Source organism: Quercus suber, unplaced genomic scaffold (genome assembly GCF_002906115.3).
Source record: "Quercus suber isolate HL8 unplaced genomic scaffold, Cork oak 2.0 scaffold_213, whole genome shotgun sequence".
Taxonomy (NCBI): domain Eukaryota; kingdom Viridiplantae; phylum Streptophyta; class Magnoliopsida; order Fagales; family Fagaceae; genus Quercus; species Quercus suber.
This window is the reverse complement of record NW_027069671.1, coordinates 113886-134167: the sequence shown is the minus strand read 5'-3', so window position 1 is coordinate 134167 and position 20282 is coordinate 113886. Positions and strand designations below refer to the sequence as shown.

Below are 20282 nucleotides of genomic sequence, written 5' to 3'. Positions count from 1 at the left end.
AACCCTGGATTGATCAAAAGTCAATGATGGTCAAAATCATCCCGAAACCACATTTTTCATATTTCGACGCGAAACCCAAGCCACTCGGAGATTTTTGTCAACTTTGACCAAATTTGACCAGGTTTAACTTGAGGTTGACTCTTGCAGGCACCGGAAACTCCAATTTTGATATGTCCATCAAAATGGGTTGGGATTAGCACCATTGCAAAGATTATCAAATTCCCTTTCCAACGACTATTCATGGGTCGAAATTGGAGTTAAACAGCTGAGATATCTAGAAAACTGTGCAAAGCACAGCAGTGCGCTTCTTAAGGCGATAATTTTTTATCCAACTGTTAGATTTTCATTTTCTTTAGTGTTTTGGAATCTAAACATCCAGATAATTCCAAGGACACTAAGATCAGCTCAAGCCAGCTGGGGAAGGCCTTCCAATATATGTCTGAAGTTGAACCAAGAAAAAGTCAAGATTATTGATGTCAGCACCAGACTTGGTAGCCATACATTGGCTGCCAAAGTTGGCCGATGGCCAAAGAGTGGCCGTCGGAAGTTGAACAGTCAAATTTCAATTATAAATACCCCTAAACCCCCCCACAGATTAAAAAGAAAAAAAAAAAAAAAAAGACTTTTGGCATTTTTGGAGCAATTTCTAGGCAAATTCTCTCCCTTATCCTCCCTAAATTCTCTCCCTAACACATCTAAAAACCTTTGATTTCTCTCTTTTCTCAACAATCAAGAGGTTGTGTTCTTGCTCTCAATCTTCCTCTATTTGGTTAATATACCTATTATTTGAGGTTTAGGGGTGTGGATGTAGCTTTTTAGCTACAATCCACACCCTTTTAATTTCCTAGCATATTCTTGCTTTATCTTGCTTTATCATATGCTTTATTTCTTTTCCTAAAATGGTCTTAGCTTTATCTTGCTCCCTAACATGTTCTATGCTTGTTCAAGCATCTTTCCTGGCTTTTTTCCATGATTTATTGCTTTGATGTTGTTGGCCTAGCCTTCTTGGACTAGGATATGTCTAGATTTAATGCTTATGTGCTCCTTTCCATGTTTATGCTTAGATCTACATGCTTATGTGCTCCTTGCCTTGTTCATGCTTAGATCTACATGTTTATGTGTTATATGCCATGTTTATGCTTAGATCTATATCTTTATGTCCTTTGTGACATGTTCATGTTTAGATCTATGTGTTTATGTGCTTTATGCCATGTGTGTGTGCTTAGATCTACATGTCGGATGCTATGCCATGTGCTTCTATAGCCTTTTATCTCTTGTTTTTTCTGTTTCTTGTGTTTTGGCCCTTTTAGTAGGGTGTAGAGATCTTGTGGTCAAGGCCTACATCCATACACCTTGGCCTATATCAAAGGGTTTGGATCATTCCTATATGCAAGTGTGGGCTTGTTTGCTTCTATGTTTTGTATCCATGCTTGCCTCTTTAGCTCTAGGCTTTGCCATACTTGGTGCCCCCTATGGGCTTGCTCTTGAGTGGTTACATCCATCCCTCTTGTGGCTTGTTTGGGTGTAACCCCTTGTTAGAAAGCATTCTTGTGATGCCGGTTTGCTTGATACATACCCTTTCTCCACTCCGTGTAATGATATGCTTGCCATGCTTGCTTTGTCCCACCCGTTTGACTTTCTTTGCATCTTTGCACGCTTGCCTACATATTCATACATAAGTCCTTGCTTGCTTGTGTCATCAAGCCCAATTCCTACTATCTTATGTAGGTTCACACTCATTTCTGATACACGAGACCCTGAGTCCCTTTCAGCTATTTTGCTTGATGGCACGTGTGTCGTCCATACTTCAATCCAATGAAACTATGGACAACCAATACAAATTACATTTTTCCTCCTAGGACACCACCTTTTGTTTGATAACATGCTTGTTTACCATCGTTTTACACTCTTTGTTAGTGTGTTTCTTTGCATGCTCTCTTTTTTTCTTTGTTATCTCCTTTGTTTATCTGGTGGATGATTCCTTTGTTTGTTGCATGTATACGCGTTGATCAAGGACACTTTGAAAAAGGGCATAACTCTCAAGAGGCAAGCAAAAAGAGTAAGGATGCAAGCAAGAAGACACAAGCCCAAAAAGGGCAATGTTCTGTAAATTAGGGGACATAGCCCCTCTCGAGTGGTTTTCTCTTTCCCTCTCTCTCTTAGCCTCTTCTCTAGAGCATGTATTAGGGTTCCCTTCCATCTACCCCCTTTACTTTTCCTGCTCTTTGCTTGGGCCATGTTCCTTAGGTATGGCAATGTCTATTTTACATTTTTTGTACCTTGCCGGGCCATACCCTTGGAACATTGGCAATGTCTACTTTACTTTTCTTCTCTGTGTGATAGCATTGTGCATGATGTATGTATATCTATATATGCCTGCGCGTGTATGGGTGATCATGCATTTTGTATGATGTACTCTTGTGGCTATGTGAGCAACCCTCTCTAGTCATAAGAGCTCTTAACCTTGTGGTGTAGGTATATGCTCAGGGAATCTGCTACAGGTGCATACTCATCCTAGCACGAGCATGTTGGCACGCGCCGTATACATAGGCGCGAAACTCTACCAGATTTTTTCCATGAAAATGGGGCACCCTGTTGCCATATTCTCACAGCGAAAGCTTTGTGAGAATAGTGTTTTATGTGGTATGTAGTCGGATTTTCACCATGGAAATTTGGCATTGATTCCAAACGCACTAGAAAGCATCGATTGGGACCATACCCTTTCCGAAACCAAACCTTGAAGCCCGATTCATTTAAAGCCCTGAAAGCTAATGCCAATAGCTCGTTTTTTATTGCCAATGTCCAAAAATTAAGGTTTTAGCAAAACAAATGATTGTTTACAGACAGGCGTTGTAGGGTGCCTAACACCTTTCCTACACATAACCAGACTTTTGAACTCAAGAATAAGTATTTTTTATCCGTCCATATTAGATTAGGAAAAACGACCTTTTGCTTAGCCTAGGATCAGTAATAAAATCAAATAGAGTCAGTACATTAGAAAAAAACTCAATGATTGGTGGTGACTTCACTTACCTTTGGTAATTCCCTTAAAGTTTACTTAGATTCCAGTCACACACCAAAGGTATACCCCCCTTCACTTACACCCAAGCTCCTGTGCTCCTCACATCCGAGAGAGCACACGCGAGCGTCCCCACAATTGGTGGTTGAATCGCTGCGAGGCATCAACACTTCCAAAAAATACATAGAGACAGATGAGGGAGAATCAAAGCTAGTAAAAAATACTATTCTTTACTTAATTTTGAGCAAAATTTCTGCCAAGATCTATAAAGTTTCAGACCCTCACTTTACAATAAAAAATTCCTTTAGTTTCTAAAGTGAAGCTGATGTTAATTTCTTATTCAAAAAGCTGGGCAAGTAACAATCTGAGATTAGATTGTCTTTAGAAAGTTGGCAAGAAATTGAATCTGGCAATCATGAATTCAGGTTTAAGAGATCTGTGAAAAGAAATCTCACAAAATTGTAGAAGTACTACTATCTTGATTAGCTTTATGTAAGTAATTTGCTATATAACGTAAGAAAGAGTATATGTTGGAGATTGTAATCTAGTTTGCTTCAGTTATCTTCATCTCTTTAGCCCTTTATTGGCACAATACTTCATCAAGTCTTTGAGAATATATACATATATAAAGTTGTAAGGTACATACTTTTATGTAATTGGCACATCCTTTGATAGAACGCACTTTACTTGTATTTGGGTAAATCTAAGTAGGCTCAAGATGATCATTACAAGTGGTTACAATGAAGACATGAAGATTACTCAAGAAGTGCTCAAGAAAAGTGCAATCTGTAGGTCTCGATACCTCCTCGACAAAAGCTCGATCTGTCAAGATTCATTAAAGCTCGACACATGTCTCGATCTATCGAGCTTACGAGATTTAGACTATAGCCAGCAACGTTTTTATTCTAAAAGGCTATTTGTTTATGGGTTTGTATAATCCTTATTGGACTAGGAAAGCCCAAGGTTTTTGTATACCTATTTGGAATAGGAGAGCCTATTAAGCTCCTATTTAAACAAGGAGGTGGAAAAAAGAAAAACCTAACCCTAGAGAGCTTCACAAGGTTTTCTTTTTGAAACCCTAGCCTCCTCCTTTAGAAGAAAGAGTTCTTATTGCGTTTCTTTTACGCCTTTGGGTTTTGTAACCAAGCAAAGTCTCTCACACCATTATTGAAGATCTTATTGGTGTTTCTATGTGAAGTTGTTGGAAATCAACTACATCAATCAAAGGGTTGCCATGGACATAGTCACATACTGGGATTCGTGCAAAAGAGTTAGTCATGTAATAGGATCCTCGTGTTAGGATTAGTGCCCTTAAATCCTATTGTATGATGCTATGTATGATATTATGCATGACTTAATGTTCTGATTAATAAATTTGTTTTATTATTATCTAAAATAATGATAACATGAATATTAGGACATTTTCTTCTTTATTTCTATTGATTTTTTAAAAAAAAATATATATTCGAACATGTAAAAAATATATATTCGAATATGTAATAGAATGCAAACTTGGCAAAGAAACGGGAAATTAGGAACAATGGGCATTTTGTTCTTTGAAACCTATTTCTCTGCATCTTGCCATCCTATATCCATGGTAAGTTTTTTTGTAGCAGGAATTATTCTTTTGATGGACAATTTCTACTTGAGCATTATTTGGTTTTAATGCTCATATGAGAAATTTGTAATTTGCAAATTCTATTAAATAGCTTATTTCTTGTAAGTATTTTGATCTCTACTAATTTCTATGTTTTGTGTCATACTATTTTCAATCTTAGGTTGTTTAAGTTAGACTAATAGAACCACAAAATTGCAAGAGTTAGGGAGAGAAAAAAGAAGTAGCTGCTTTGTTTTTGGAAGGGATTGTGTTATTTTTTAGTCTGTTTTGGGTTAGATTAGAATGCTTGGTTATGTACATTTTGATTGGTATGCCAATTGATATTATTGGTGATGCTGGTGGTAGGTAAGTTTATAGATTTTTATTTTTTGTATATTTAATTTTATACAAGTATACTAAATTGTGCATTCAGTTTTTAGGTGGGCTTGCTATTTGGGGTTGGTTTTTAAAGTTAATTGTTGCTCATGCTTCAGTTTTGAACCACCTATTAATTCATTTGCTTAGTTACATCTTGATTCAATTTGCATAGGTAGTTTACATTTGTTCTAGAGTTCACTTTTGGCATTAACTCCACTAATTCTAAGTTCTAACTCTGTCCATTGCGTTTGGACCTAGCATGCAGTTAACAATTTGAAGCTGTTTTACTTAGATGAGCCTGGCTCATTGGTGTGGTAAGCTTGACATATTAATATGGGAAAACATTCTATTTTTTCACTTTTCATTGGAAATTGAAGGGTGAAAAAACAGAATATTTTCAAAGTATGTGCTGTGAGTTAAGACTATGTTTTATCTCTATAAACCCAAAACATATTATTAAATATACATATATATATATATATATCACCCCAACATAAAAAAGGCTTTAGTTTATGGTTAATTTGCTTTGGGTTGGTACCTGTGTGTTTTCAATGACATATGATGCTCACTATGTGCTTCATATATTGTTTCTAGATGGACACCATTGTAACATAGGATTTTTTTTTTTTTTTAATTCTATAAAAGATAATTGGAGTTGATTTTAAATGAAGCGATATTGTATTTTATAGATAGCATTCCTATAAGTAGGACAAATGAGGGGCTGTACAACATGCCCTTGATGAATTTTGAATTTTAATGTATTGTTATAATAATTTGATTGTTTTCTAATTCATAAAATGATCCCATGCATTGTGTGGATTAATTGCTAGTATGTTATAATATATGTACAACATTCTCCAAATTTTTTTTTACATAAAACATTACAACATTATACGTGCATCAAATGGGCAACTTACTAGTACATATAAAAGTTGGATGTGAATACATACTACGATGACACATGTTCCTTTTTAAAAGCATTCTACAATGACATGTGGTAACTTCCTACATTTAGTTAGTACTAGTAAGTTGCCTATACGATGCACAAATAATGTTGTAATACTTTATGTAATTTATTTTTGGAGAATGTTGTACATATATAATAGCATATTTGTTATAAAACTTTGTTAGTAATGAGTTCATCATAAGAAGCACTAATTATAAATTGCACAGAACAATAACAAAAACTTTGGAGTAATATTGTATAATAAAATATGATAAAAGCTTGTTAATTCATTTCATATTATTAATCTTTATTATTTGATGTAATAAATAGCTTTATTGCAAAATCTTTTTTTTTCTTCAATGCTTTGTTTTTGTAGTGTGGCGATGCTTGTAAATCTTGTTGAGGGATATATTATCATCATCTATTTCTTCATCTTCAATTTTTGAAGTTTGATCCATTCTTATTTGTTCAATTTTGAGATTCTATCACTTTTTCCTTTCGTTGCATCTTATAACTCAATTTTACCAAATAAACACCTTTCCTTTCCCTCGACCAATACAAATAATCAGGCAAGGATACAACACATAAGGGAATGGACTTAATACTTTGGGCTTCAAAAGGAAGAAAAAGGGTATCAATCAGCCAAGTCTTCCAACAACTCATATCCACATCTACCAATTCTAAAACTCTTCTCTCACTACCAAGACTTGAAGGGTTTGATATAATTTTTCCACTTAAGTTTCATAGCAACCAACAATCTGTATAAACTCTAATGGACTTTCCATCCCCCAACCTCCATTTAGCACCCAACAAAACTACCCTTCTTGCCTTCAAAATACTCTTCCAAGCATAAGAACCCAAGGCTTGTTTTGCATCAAAAATATTACCATTTGGAAAATATTTTGACTTAAAAACATGATAGAATAATGAATCAGAATCATAAATAAGTCTCCATACCTATTTCGCCAACATAGCATCATTAAATTTATTTAATTCCTTAAAACACATACTACCTTCCTGCTTTGGTTGACACAGTCTCCCAATTTTTCCAATGTATTTTTCGCCTTTCACTGCGTTGTCCCCACCAAAATTTTCTGATCAAAATCTCAATGTCCTTACATAATCCCAAAGGAAGTTTAAAACATCCAATGGCAAAGGTGGGGATGGCCTATACAACTACCTTTAATAGCACTTCCTTTCCAACTTGAGACAAAAGCTTTTTCTTCCAACCTTGCAATTTTCCCCACACTCTATTTTTATGTAATTCAAGCTTGCTCTTCTATTTTTTCCAACCACTATTGGCAACCCCAAATACTTTTCATATTGTTTAATCTCTGGCACTCCAAGTCGATCCTCGATAGAATTTTTTACCGTCTCACTTATAGATTCACTAAAGAAGAGTGTAGTCTTGTTTGTATTTATTTGTTGTCCAGAAGCTCTTTCATATACTTGCATAATACTCTGTATAGTTTGGATATCACCCATTTAAGCTCGACAAAATAATAAGCTATCATCTACAAAGAACAAGTGAGAACCTTTTTGGTCCACCTCTACAAAGAGAAAAACCTTGAATTTTCCCTCCATTAACAACATGCTGAATCAAACCATTTAAACCTTCAGAATATAGAAGAAAAAGATAAGGGGATAAAGGACCCCCTTGCCTTAAGCCCCTAGAAGGAACAACATGACCTCTTGGTTCTCCATTTACCATGATAGAAAAAGATACAGAACTAATGCATTCTACAATCCATTCAATCCACCTCAAATGAAAACTCATTCTCTCCATAATTTTCTCCAAGAACTTCCATTCCACCCTTTCATATGCCTATTTCATAGTCATAAACCCCAATTTCATTCTCTTTTTTTATTTCATGTGATGCAAAGTTTCAAAGACCACTAAAATATTATTTGAGATGGCCATGTCAGACTGGAAGACACTTTGAAACTCAAAATTAATTACAGGAAAACCTTTTTTAACCTATTTGTTAGCACTTTTGATATAATTTTATACAAAATATTACAAAGAGCTATAGGTCGAAAATCAAACACTTTCTCAAGATTTTTGACTTTAGGAAAAAGAGTAAAAAATTTATGATTCAAACCTGGAAGGACTTTGCCCTCATTTAAATAGGAGAGGCATTCAGAATGTCACCTCCAATACTAGGCCAATAGTGTTGATAAAAAAACCAGAGGCATTCCATCCGGTCCAGGAGCTTTTAAAGGTGCCATTTGTTTCAAAGCTACATCAACTTCAATCCGTGTAAAATCCTCCACAAGCAAATTATTCATGTCATCTGATACCACCTTAGATGTATGTTGAATTACCTCATTAATCTCATTTAGGTTTGATGAAGTGAATAAGGCATGGTAGTAATTTTCCAATAGCCATGCCACATTATCATCCCTATGACACATACTCCCTTTAGCATCTCAAAAAAAGACCTAAAATCTTATTCTTCTATATCTTTGTGATGCCTTACTATGAAAATAGCTAGTATTCTTATCCCCCAACTTCAACCAATGTGTTTTTGAACTTTCTTGCCACATTTTTTCCTCCTTCATCAGCAGTGCCCAAAATCTCATCCTTGAGTCCCATCATCATCTCCACACCATTACTCCCCAGAGCCAACTCTTTTTCTCTTCTCAAGAGTCTTTTCTTTTCTTTTCTTTTCTTTTTTCTAGCTAGTTCAGTTGTAATGTTTCCAAAGCACCTTTTACTCCACCATTGAAGCTTTGTCTGACATTTACCTAGCTTCTTTACCACCTTACCTATTGTCAACGCAAGGGAGTACACCTCAGCTGAGTGGATTGTGGCAGAGAAAAGATGGAGTCATCACCTAGATTAGGTCTAGGAACCATATTGGGCCTTTTGGGCCAATCACTTACAGACATGGGTTTGCATACTAGATTATGGGTTCGGAGTTTGGGTACGGCTTGGGAAGGTGTTAGGCACTTAGGACCACCCAGCTTGTGGGCCAGCCTCCATTATGCGTTGCTAGGGCATATTTAATTTAAAGAGTTTATTAATAGAGCCTTAATCCTTAACCTAAACATACATCATGCACTTAAGAAAATAACACACACAACATGTTAAAGATCACATCACAATATAAAAGGAAACAAATAAAACACAATCAAAAAAATACTTAAAAGGAAAAGATAATAATTAAATCAAAATTATAAGGAAAGATCATAAAATAAACCAAACATGGTAAAAAGATTCAAATAAACATGGAAAATAATTAAACACAATTAATTAACCTAAACATATTCAAACAGAATCAAATTACATGTGAAAAATGATTAAAACAAATAAAAACAAGATTTTACCCTAATCTGGGTTCGGGCTATGTACGCATACTCAACTATGCGTACAAATGGTTGAACCATGCGCACTCATACTCGATGATGCGGACGCATCCTTTAGCACAGATCTAAAAAAATTAAATTTTTATTAATTTAATCATTTAAAGATATTAAAACAAAAATCAAACAAGCATATTAAAACCCTAAACACTAAACTAACATAAAGAAGATAAAACAAACATCAATATAAGCAAATAAACATGAAATCAAATCAAATAAGTATACTAAACCCACATAAAATAAACAAACATGATAAACTTACAAGAAACTAAAAAGACAAAGCAAGAACAACAAAATAGATTATAATCAACCCAAGATCATATTAAAATATCGAACATAATTAAAAACATCAAACAAATCAAATATAACAAATAGAGAAACTACATCAAGAAACTCATGTGAATCATGTTAAGCAATGGAGGAGTTCATAGGAAGAACACTCACCTTCCTTGAGATTATGAGTTAGGATTATTTAACTGATCCCTTAGTGCCTACAACACAAAGATTAGTTTGAGAGGACAAGAATAATCAAAGAACACAACAATGGTTAGTAATCATAACTCAAGAACAAAAGGTTTTGAAAAGGGTTTCAGAAAACAATTTGGAAAATAAACTTTTTGCCTTTGAACTAACTAAAAATGGCTTTTTTCTTCGTCAAAAACGTGCTTAGGTGTTGTGTTAGGGTTTTGAAAAGAGAAAATATGGTTTTAAAGAAGATGGAGGCCAAAAAATAACTCTCTCTATTTAGGGTTTTGATTGGAGATATACGATGAGTATTTATAAATTAAAATTAACGTTTTCGGGGCATTTTAATGGTCTTTGGACGTTTCCAAGGGTCTAGGGGCTAGCCCACATTAAAGAGTGATTTTTTGTGCCCTTTAAAAATGAAGTTCCATTGCCTAAAAAATCAGCTTGCGTATGCATCTTTCGAGGGTATGCATGCACCCTTGATTAATGCCTTTTACGTATACCCTAATTCTTGACAGTTTTGATGGCCTAACTTCAAACGATTATAACTTATTCAATATAAATCCAAATTAGGCAAATTTTGTTTTTTAATTGAAACCTAGGATGTCTAATTTCCAATGAAATAAACCTCACTCAAAAATTATTTGTGGATAAATATTTATGGTGAAAATAATGAGCAAATGTCATTTTTCAATATCGATTTCAAAGCGATTTGAGCACTTTTGAGTTGTGATTACTTCCAAATTATTGTGAACTCTTTAATTACCCTTGATTGGCATATGTCAAGCTCATCATTGGGGTTGGGTACCAAAATTTATTAACAGGGTACAAAATGAGGTGTTTACACCCATTGGTGTGCCCTCAACACTATCACTCCAAGCTGATGCCACAGCATCATGGCAGCCATCATCTTCCAGCCAAATTTGTTCGAACCTCCAAGGTTTATTTGGCTTCACAAGTACCCCACAAGGATGTATAATTAAAGGTTTATGATCTGAGGAACCACACTCCAGTGTGATAATTGTAGTAGTAGGGAAACATTCAATCTAGTCTGTAGTTCCCACAGCTATCCAACTTTTCCCACACAACAATCCCATTTGTAAAATTTTTAAACAATGTAAACTTACTCCCCACGAAGCCCAAATCCATGAGTCCACGTTCAGCTAAAGCATCACAAAAAATTTTCATCTGATTATAAGGTCTTAACCTTCGCCCCCCCCCCCCCTTTTTTTTCCGTGAGTTTTTGTTATCACATTAAAATTACTTGCACATAACCACGGAACCAAGAAATGGTGATAAAGATCTCTTAACATATTTCATGATTCAATCCTCCAGTGTGTATCCAGCCCCCCACAAAAACCTGTGAATCTCCAAGTATCTTCCCTCCCTTTATTGATCAGAGCATTAATATGATTTAAGGATGATGACTCAACATCTAACTCTACATCCCGCTTCCGAAAAAGAGCCACCCCCCTGTAATTTTTGAAACCCAAAAATAGTTTCCGATCCGCAATTTGTCACAAATACGCTAGTCTTGTCTTAGCCGGCCATGTCTCAGCTAAAAACACCACTGCAGGATCTTGTGCCCATACAATGTCCCTGAGCTCTTGAACTGTCTATCGATTTCCAAGTCCACAACAGTTCCAACATAGGATACTTATTGTGGCTGACGGGACTGGGAACCAGCCTCCACCAATATTGATTTCGCAACTTCATCACCCCTTGAAACCAATTCATTTTTTGAACTTAACTCAGGATAAATTTTTCCTGGGATATAACTCCTCTTATGCCCAGTAACAATTGTCGTGGAGAGGTTTGTTGTAGTACTCTCTTTTTTCAATCTTGTCCACTTTGCATTCTCACGTTGCAACACCACCCAATTTTTTTTCCACCACTGAGGCAATTTCCACATGTGAAACACTAGATAAAGTAGAGTCATTTCCCTTATTTGGTGTCAATCCTACGACGAAATAATTCATTAGGACATACACGTTCCACATCACCACTTTGGCACGTGATCAACACAGGCAGACTTTTACTCTTACCAGGAGACCCTACGATTTTATCACCTAATAAATTCACTCCTTCTCTTCCGTTGTCTCCCATGCCATCCTCTCCCAAATCACGCAAACAATCACTATTTTGAGAAATAAATAAATTGCCATGAATTGTTTCCTCCGAATTACAATCTTTATCACCATGGTTCAGGTGACCACACTAATAGCACTGATGTTCGTACTTAAAAGACACCCAAATCTTCTCACTACTTTCTAACGTAACATCTCTCCCTCGACATAATGGTAAGGAAGTATCTATCTTTACTGTCACTCGAATGAAGCTTCCCCCTCTTCATTTTTAGCCCCTGTAGATCGGAAAACCTCACCAATAGTTTCACAAATACATTCATCCACATTTGTAGTCATGTATCAAATAGGGATGTCATGAACTTGAACCCAAAGCATCACCATTTCGAACTTAAGATCCCCCAACAAAACATCCTTCTCATATTTTTGTAACCAAGGTTGGACCGACACACTATTTTTGGCGACATGTCCGTGTTCACATGTCGAACACAGATACCGGCACGACTCGCCGGACTTCAATGTTCGAGCGATGTCTTCTTCTTCTTTTTTTTTTTTGGTTCTCCAACATGGTGCCGACAGACCAGTAGTAAAAGAAAAAAAAAATTAAGATTTTGACTGATGTACAAATCCTTATGGTTGATTTTGTGATATACCCTTGAGTGAGAAGTGAGAAATCTGAAATTAGAAACCTACACAACCCAACCGTTGATTTCCCTTTGCCCACTACCCTCTATCACTCGTGGGTGCTACATCGGACCGATCGGCGAGTCCGCGAGCTCCCTCTGTCCCTCTGCTCCTTCCGATCTCTCTCTCTCTCTCTTGGTGTGGATGGGTCTGAGCTTCTCTTCTCTCTCTCTCTCTCTCTATTTCGCAATTTCTTTTTCTTTTCTTTTCCTTTTTCTTTCTTTTATCTGCTGACTGCTTTGGACCTTTGGTTTGGTGTACTGTGGCGTGTTATCATATCATATATCATATACTATATATAATAGCAGAAAATGAGAGAAAGTTAGTTCCTACATTTAAGGAGATGTTGACAAATAAGAACAAAGACCCCTTAAAATGCTGCCTTATACACAACTTTTAAGTTAAACAGCCGCACGTTACAACGTTTGGCTTTTCAAAACTCTGCCACACTTGCAATTGGAAAACCGGTTAGAAAAAAAACCCCGTTAAATTAAAATAAAAAAAGGCATTGCAATTAAGAAAACCCTACCGATTTCTTTTCATCAGACTACTTAACATTTTCTCTCTCTAAACAAAAAAACAAGCGATATTGCGATACAGAGAAAGGGAAGGAGAAAAAAAAAATTGCAATCTAGTGAAGGATCATGAGATCAAACATTCGTCCCAGAGGTATTGAGAGAGAGGCGATGAAATTGAGAGAGAGGCTATGAAGACATAGAGAAAGAAAAAGAAAAAGAGAGAAGCAATGACGACACGGTGAAACAAACAGAAAAAGAGAGAGGTGATCCTAGTACACGGAGAAAGAAGAGATCGCCTTTCTGTTTCTAACAAAACGCCTCTCAGCCCACAAACAATGCCTCTGATGGGTTATATTCTTTCTCTGATTTTTTTATAGGTAAATTAGATCTATTATATGCATTCAATTTTTTCAATTTGGTTCTAGATTTGGATTCAAAAATTAGGGCTAAGGAAATCAAGTTCTAATATGTGACTATTCTTTTTTTAATTTTTTCGATAATAGATTTTTTTCAATTCTTCTATTTTGGAATTAAATCATTCAATTTCAAAAATTAACAGGTTAAAATACTATGCACACAGAGACAGAAATAGAGAGAGAAAGAGAGGCAATAAGGCATGGGACATGGAGAAAGAAACAAAGAAAGAGGCAGAGTTTAGATTCCCCACCACCGTTCGTTCCCTTTCCAGATTTAGACCACTAGATCGCCGAAACCGACATCAACAACGGTACATTTTTTTCTCAATTTTGTAGGTTTGGGTATAAATTTTAGATTTGATTCGTTTTTGTTATGGGTTTTTGGATTCTCTATCAAAATGTTTGTTTTCTCAATTTTAGATATTTGCTTTTGCTTTTGTTTTTGTTTTTTTAGATTATTGATTTTAGTTTGGGAACTTCTGTTTCTAATCTTAACGAAATCACTGGGATTAAATAAGTATAGAGTTGAATGTTGCATTGATATTTATTTTAAGTTTTTTTTGCCGTATACCCGTAACCAGTAAAGTTATTGTGTTTGTGTGTGTGTGTGTGTGTTTTTCAAATCTGGGGATTAAATATGATTTAGGTTTGAATTTTTTGGTTGGATTGCTTTAGCCTCACCAGACTTAGACCACCGGAACCACAATCACAAAGAGAAACAGATCTTAAGGTGCATATCAGAATGTGAGAGACAAAAGGTTTTAAGGAAAAAAAATATATGTTCTAATTCTTATTTTTAAGATTTGTATATTCCTTTTTTGGTTAATGCTATTGTTCTCTTCTTTCTTTCTTCTTATTCTCTAAATTCTATTTGGTTTTTCTTTTCTTTCTTCTTAACTTTTTTTTTTTTTGGTCTGCAACCATTCTATGGCAGTTTTTGTTGAAAGGAAAAACCTCAGTTGCTATAAAAAACTATTTCAGTATCAAACAGGAAAAAATTGGGGCTTTTAGAATAATGACGTAGAGATTTGAGATTTTAAAGTAGAGAAAGAAAAATCAAAGTCTTCACACACAGTTAGATTGTTGAAATCGTTCCCTGTAAAGTTTTGTTTTTAATTCTTAAAATCTTTGAAATACTTTGGTTTGATAGGGGCACATTTGCATTAGATGAAATTTTTGAAGAACGAAGTGGATTTTAATCAAAAAGTGTTGAAGCCCAACTGAAGATTTTTGGCAAAAAAGTATAAATTAAATAATCAGTTAAAAAAAATGTTGCAATTAAAAAAATCCTACTAATTTATTTTCTCTCTCTAAAAAAAAAAAAAAAAAAAATAAAAAAAACAAGCGATATTGCGATACTGAGAAAGGGAAGGAGAAAAAAAAAAAAACCTTGCGATCTAGTGGAGAATCATACGGCCAGCCATCGCCATCCCCTGCCAGACTTAGAAAACCAAGCAATACTGCGATACAGAGAAAGGGAAGCAGGAAAAAAAAAAAAAAAGCTTGCAATTCAGTGGAGAATCATGTGATCAAACGTTCGTCCTAGAGGTATTGAGATACAGAGATAGGGATCAGCCGTTAGGGTCGTTGCCGATATGTTCTGTTTTTAGTTTTAGTAAGTGAGGTTTTTGTTGGGAGATTCATTTGGGTATTATTTATGATTCAGGTATTTTGGTTTGATTGGTCATGATTTAGGTGGGTAGGAGTAGTTTTGTTAAATTTATGTAAATAGATGAGTTAGCTTTGGTTTAATCTCTTACCCTATTGTCTTCTTTAGGGTTGTTGTCAATTTAGGGATTTTAGATACGGAGATATAGATCGGCACAACTCCGTGGCCAACATAATCAAAACTAAACACAAACTGACAAAAGGTACGTATCAATTCTCTGAGTTCAAATTTGAATTGAAATTCGAATGTTCATTCTCTTTCTTTAGATGCTTTGTTGTGAATATTAATTTTTATGGCATGGACAAGAATGGTAGAACCCTAGAATTGTGAATTGTATTCTTTCATTATTTACTGCCTTCTTTGAAATAGAAATTTAGAAATAATACTAAACAAAAGTGCACAATGTCATCAGGGACAACCTAAGCCATTAGATGACTTTTCAAGCCCTTTGAATTGCTGCCTTTCCTCTCTCTTTACTGTTTTCTCTCCACTAACAAAAAATGAAAAACCCATTTTTTCTTTGATATCTAAAATTTCAAATACAATTAAAAATCATTTTTGAAAGTATTAATAATTTTTTTTTAAGAACTTAAACCGTTTCACACCTCTTAATAAAGGCCATAAATTGCTACATCCTCAAACAAATGACACCACTCTGTTTTGCTTCTTTTCCTGATGCACTTATATTCAAGGTCAGCATTTTGTTACTTGACGTGTTATACTCTTTACTTTGAATCCACTTTTTTTTAGGGTGGCATCAAGGGGTTTAGCCCTTGAAAATGTGTAGGAAAAAACATGTTTGCCATTCAATAATGGTTGATTGCACAATGTTGCTGCTCTGTGCATCTATTTCCTGAAACTAAAAAGTGTAAAATTGAACGGTTTTAGACCCCTTAAAACAACCAGATTGGTTAGCCTAGATTAATTAGCCAAGTTGTTACTTAGTCAAATTATGCAATTCTAGGTTAAAGCAATCAAATAATCATATCAAGATATAAAGCAGCGGAAAATAAATGAACACAAGATATGATGACCCAGGAAACCACACGGTAAAAACCTGGGGAGGATTTGACCTAGCTATCCTCAAGGTAAACCTGAATCCACTATACGAAAGAATCGAAGTTCATACAGAAGGACTACAAGCTCCTCGCCTGACTTCCTAATGCTACCCACCAGTAGAACTTACTAACACGACCACGTGCAAGCTCCGAATCCACGGACTCCTTCTTTCTTGGATTCTCCAATCAGCTACAAGCACCTCCGCTTGATATTCTTTAAGCTTCAATGGCAGCAACCAAGTTGATCATCAAGCTATTGATACTATCTCTAACTTGAAAACCGTAAACTTTGTGTAAAGGAAAGCTCCTCTAGATCTCACAAGAGATTTACACAAAACAGCAATGTATGAGCAACAATACAACTGGAGCAACATTCAAAAACGTGGCTAGGGTTTAGTTTAAATACCTAGGGTAAAAACATAAAACCCTAAACGTTTAATGAAGTAGGGTTGAGTTGGAAATTCTGCAGAATAATCAACCTGTGCGATTTTCGATCGATCGAGTCTATTCTTCGATCGATCGAGCCAGGCCGAAAGTCCCAAGTACTTCTGCAGCCACTCGATTCCAACTTTACAATAATAAACCAACTTTGAGCAAGCCTAAACAAGACTAAATACATTGTTTTGATCATGGTTTGCCAACATTACAAATTAGAGTTCTAAATACATAAAATCCTAAGACCTTAGAACCTAACAAACTCCCCCTTTGGCAATCTGTGACAAAACCCTAATTAAAAGCTCAAAGTTTTACAAGTAAAAAGCCCTTTACAAAGAAATGCTCATAAACTTCAAATTCAGCCTAACTACTATCCATCGGTTGCAAGTGTAGACAGCAACTTAGTTGAATCAACCTGTATATTCCTGAAATACTCAACAAACGCATAAACGCATGTGTGACAGAAAAGAGTAAAACAACAGGTATAACATTCTTGTAAGATTCACACAACACAAAATAAAGACATATATGAATGATCAACTCATAAATATAAATCAATAAGCAGTGAATCACTCACAAATCAACAAGAATCAATGAGAAAAAGAATATGTATATCAATCAATGTTACTCCCCCTAACATGAATATCCCAAAAAACTCCACAAGCTCTCTCAAAAAGTAACAAAAAAAATCTCCCCCTAACAACAAAAACTCTCTGCAAGTCAAAACTCCACTCCCCCTTTTTGTGATGGAATGCCAAAGAGCAATCATGAGTCGCCATCAAAAGGAGGTGGTGAGGGTGAATGAAGTCACGCTAAGTCGGCTTGGAGAGCACGAATCTCATCAAGTAAGTCCACCAAAATCTGACCATGAGCTGCCTGAACGGTCACGACAGTCTCCAGAGTACGATGAACATCAAAGTCGGTCGAAGGAGGTGGAGGAACATCAGTAGCAGCAGCATCATCACCAACTGGATCAGGAACATACTCACCAGCAATACCTATAGAAGAAGAAGGAGGACGGGCGCTACTAGACGGCTCAGACCAAGGGTGTTTAGAACTAGCTCAAAGATGAGCGGCCCTCTGTCTAAGAAAAGACGCACCTATGGGAGCTATCACATGAACGGGCTCAGAGGAAGGGAAGTCACTAAGATCAAGATAGAGCAAAATCCTATGAATGAAAACAGGATGAACAAGAGCATGTGAGGTAGATGAACTCCTATAAACATCGTTCAAAGAACGAAGAAAGAGATGGGGAAAACTAATAGGAGCATCAGTAACCAGAGCGTACAAAAATACACACCTCTCAAGAGGAATGGTGTGAACATTAGAAATGGGCCAGATGGAATGACACGCTATCCTAAAGAATAGATAGTGCAACCCGGAGAGCTCAGCAGAAGTGATCCTAGGATCAGAAACCCACTGGACAGAAGTCCCAGTGATGNATTGGGTTCCAATAACTTTCTTTTTGGAGACCTGAATTTGAAGCAAAGAAATAGAAAGAGAATGTGTAATACATAGTTCAATTTAATTTTCAGTTTCTGTTTTCCATCCTACCTGTTCTGCTGTTTGTGAAGAGTGATTGAAATTGTAAAACTTTGAAATATGAAAGTGTAATGTTTTTTATACAGAGTTGATTATCTCTTAGATTTTAGTTAATATTCCACTCTATCTGCATAATTACTAGGGTTAGATACTTTAAACTTTTATTTTAATGGTAGATAATTGCAGATAGTGTATGCAGCAGCCAATGTGGCAGATTGCAGATACTTATTTTTTATTGAGAAAGTGATTTATATATAGATACTTTATTAGTCATTATGAAAATGAAATAAAGGCTAAAAATTTGCTAAAAATTCTGCTACACCAATAAAATATGGACATCTAATCTTGGTTAAAGACCATTTTAAAATATGTCTGTCAATGATCATATGGAATTTTCAACTTAGTGCTATTTTCCCCATGTTTTTAACATGTGAAAGCAATCAGTTGGATGGTGTGGAATAGTAAATGTGGGTACTATTAGAGAGAATATGATATTTTTTGTGTTGAATGAATGGTCCAAACTCCATATTTTGGGCAAAAATCCAGGTTGAAGAAGGGACATAAACGTGGTATTAATTAGTAGTGTTTCATACGTAATAGTTATCTTTGAAGTTTGCAAAATGAACCAATTTGATTGCTATGCCAATCTAGACACTAATGTGTCATGAATTTGGCATATTAGCAACAAAATTTTGGAATTTATGATTAATTCTCTTAGCAACCAAACATTGCAACCTTTTCCTTATTTTATATTTATATTTTTAAATTATTGAAGGAATATCTTTTAAGGACCTTTCCCAACAAATAGATTGAGCGTATCTTCCGTAAAATCAAATGCTTTGTGGACATTTGCAAGATTTCGATAGTTTAGGACTTATTAATTTATTAATAGTTGATAAGGAGGGTATAAAAAAACCTAGAACCAATTAATTAGAACTTACGAGATTTCAATTAACAGTTTTTCTAGATTATGTGTTGATGCTAAGTTATGTTTGTCTTTTAGAAGAACACCTACACATTAACATCATTTTCTGAACAACTAACCATTCATTCCTTTCCCTATTTTAAGTTGATTGTTTTCTAATTCATAAAATGATCCCGCGCATTGCGCGGGTTAAACACTAGTTTGTGTAATAGAGAAAGGTATATGATTTATCACCTTCTATGTTATACATATCTACAAAAGAAATCTCCACCTTGCATAATTTATAATTTTTTTTTTTGAAAGGGCATAATTTATAATTTTTGAAACATATCCAAGAATTTTCCATTGACAGACTAAATAAAATATATGATTATTAAAAGCCTTTTTCTTTTTGTTTACTGATTTCTACCAAGTGTGGAAATTTAATCTATATATCTATTATATTATCTTTTATATATATATATATGTGTGTGTGTATATATATGTATGTATGTATGTATATATACACATTTAATGTCAAAGCTGTGAGAAAATTAAATTATATTCTAAATTAAATTTTAATTGTGACCTATTTTCACGCCACGTCCCATATAATTATTTAATTTTTATGCCAAATGAGTTATTAGTGCAAAAGTCGATGAGTCAAAACATAAAAAATAAAAAATAAATTGGTTTGAAAAATAGTGGTTTTCTTAGATTATTATTATTATTATTATTACTAGTGTATAACTCTGTGCATATCATGGATACGTTTAAAAACAATCACAATTACACTATGAACGGTTTTTAGACCCCTTAAACAACCAGATTGCGTAGCCTAGATTAATTAGCCAAGTTGTTACTTAGTCAAATTAAGCAATTCTAGGTTAAAACAATCCAAACAATCATATCAAGATATAATGCAGCGGAAAATAAATAACACAAGATATGATCACCCAGGAAACCACACGGTAAAAACCTGGGGAGGATTTGACCCACCGATCCTCAAGGCTAACCTGAATTCACTATGAAAGAATTGAAGTTCGTACAAAAGGACTACAAGCTCCCCGCTCGACTTCCTAATGCTACCCACCAGTAGAACTTCCTGACACGACCACGCGCAGGCTCCGAATCCACGGACTACTTCTTTCTTGAATTCTTCAATCAGCTACAAGCTCCCCGCTTGCTTTTCTTTTAA

The 20282-nt window shown here is 35.2% G+C and overlaps 1 long non-coding RNA gene across 1 annotated transcript; it reads left to right on the top strand.

Moving 5' to 3' along the window:
• Positions 1 to 13073: 13073 nt before the first annotated feature.
• Positions 13074 to 15337, top strand: LOC136070130 (uncharacterized). The gene is made up of 3 exons (XR_010631364.1): positions 13074 to 13437; positions 13620 to 13787; positions 15254 to 15337. It is a non-coding gene; the product is annotated as an uncharacterized LOC136070130 (long non-coding RNA).
• The last annotated feature ends 4945 nt before the right edge of the window (positions 15338 to 20282 follow it).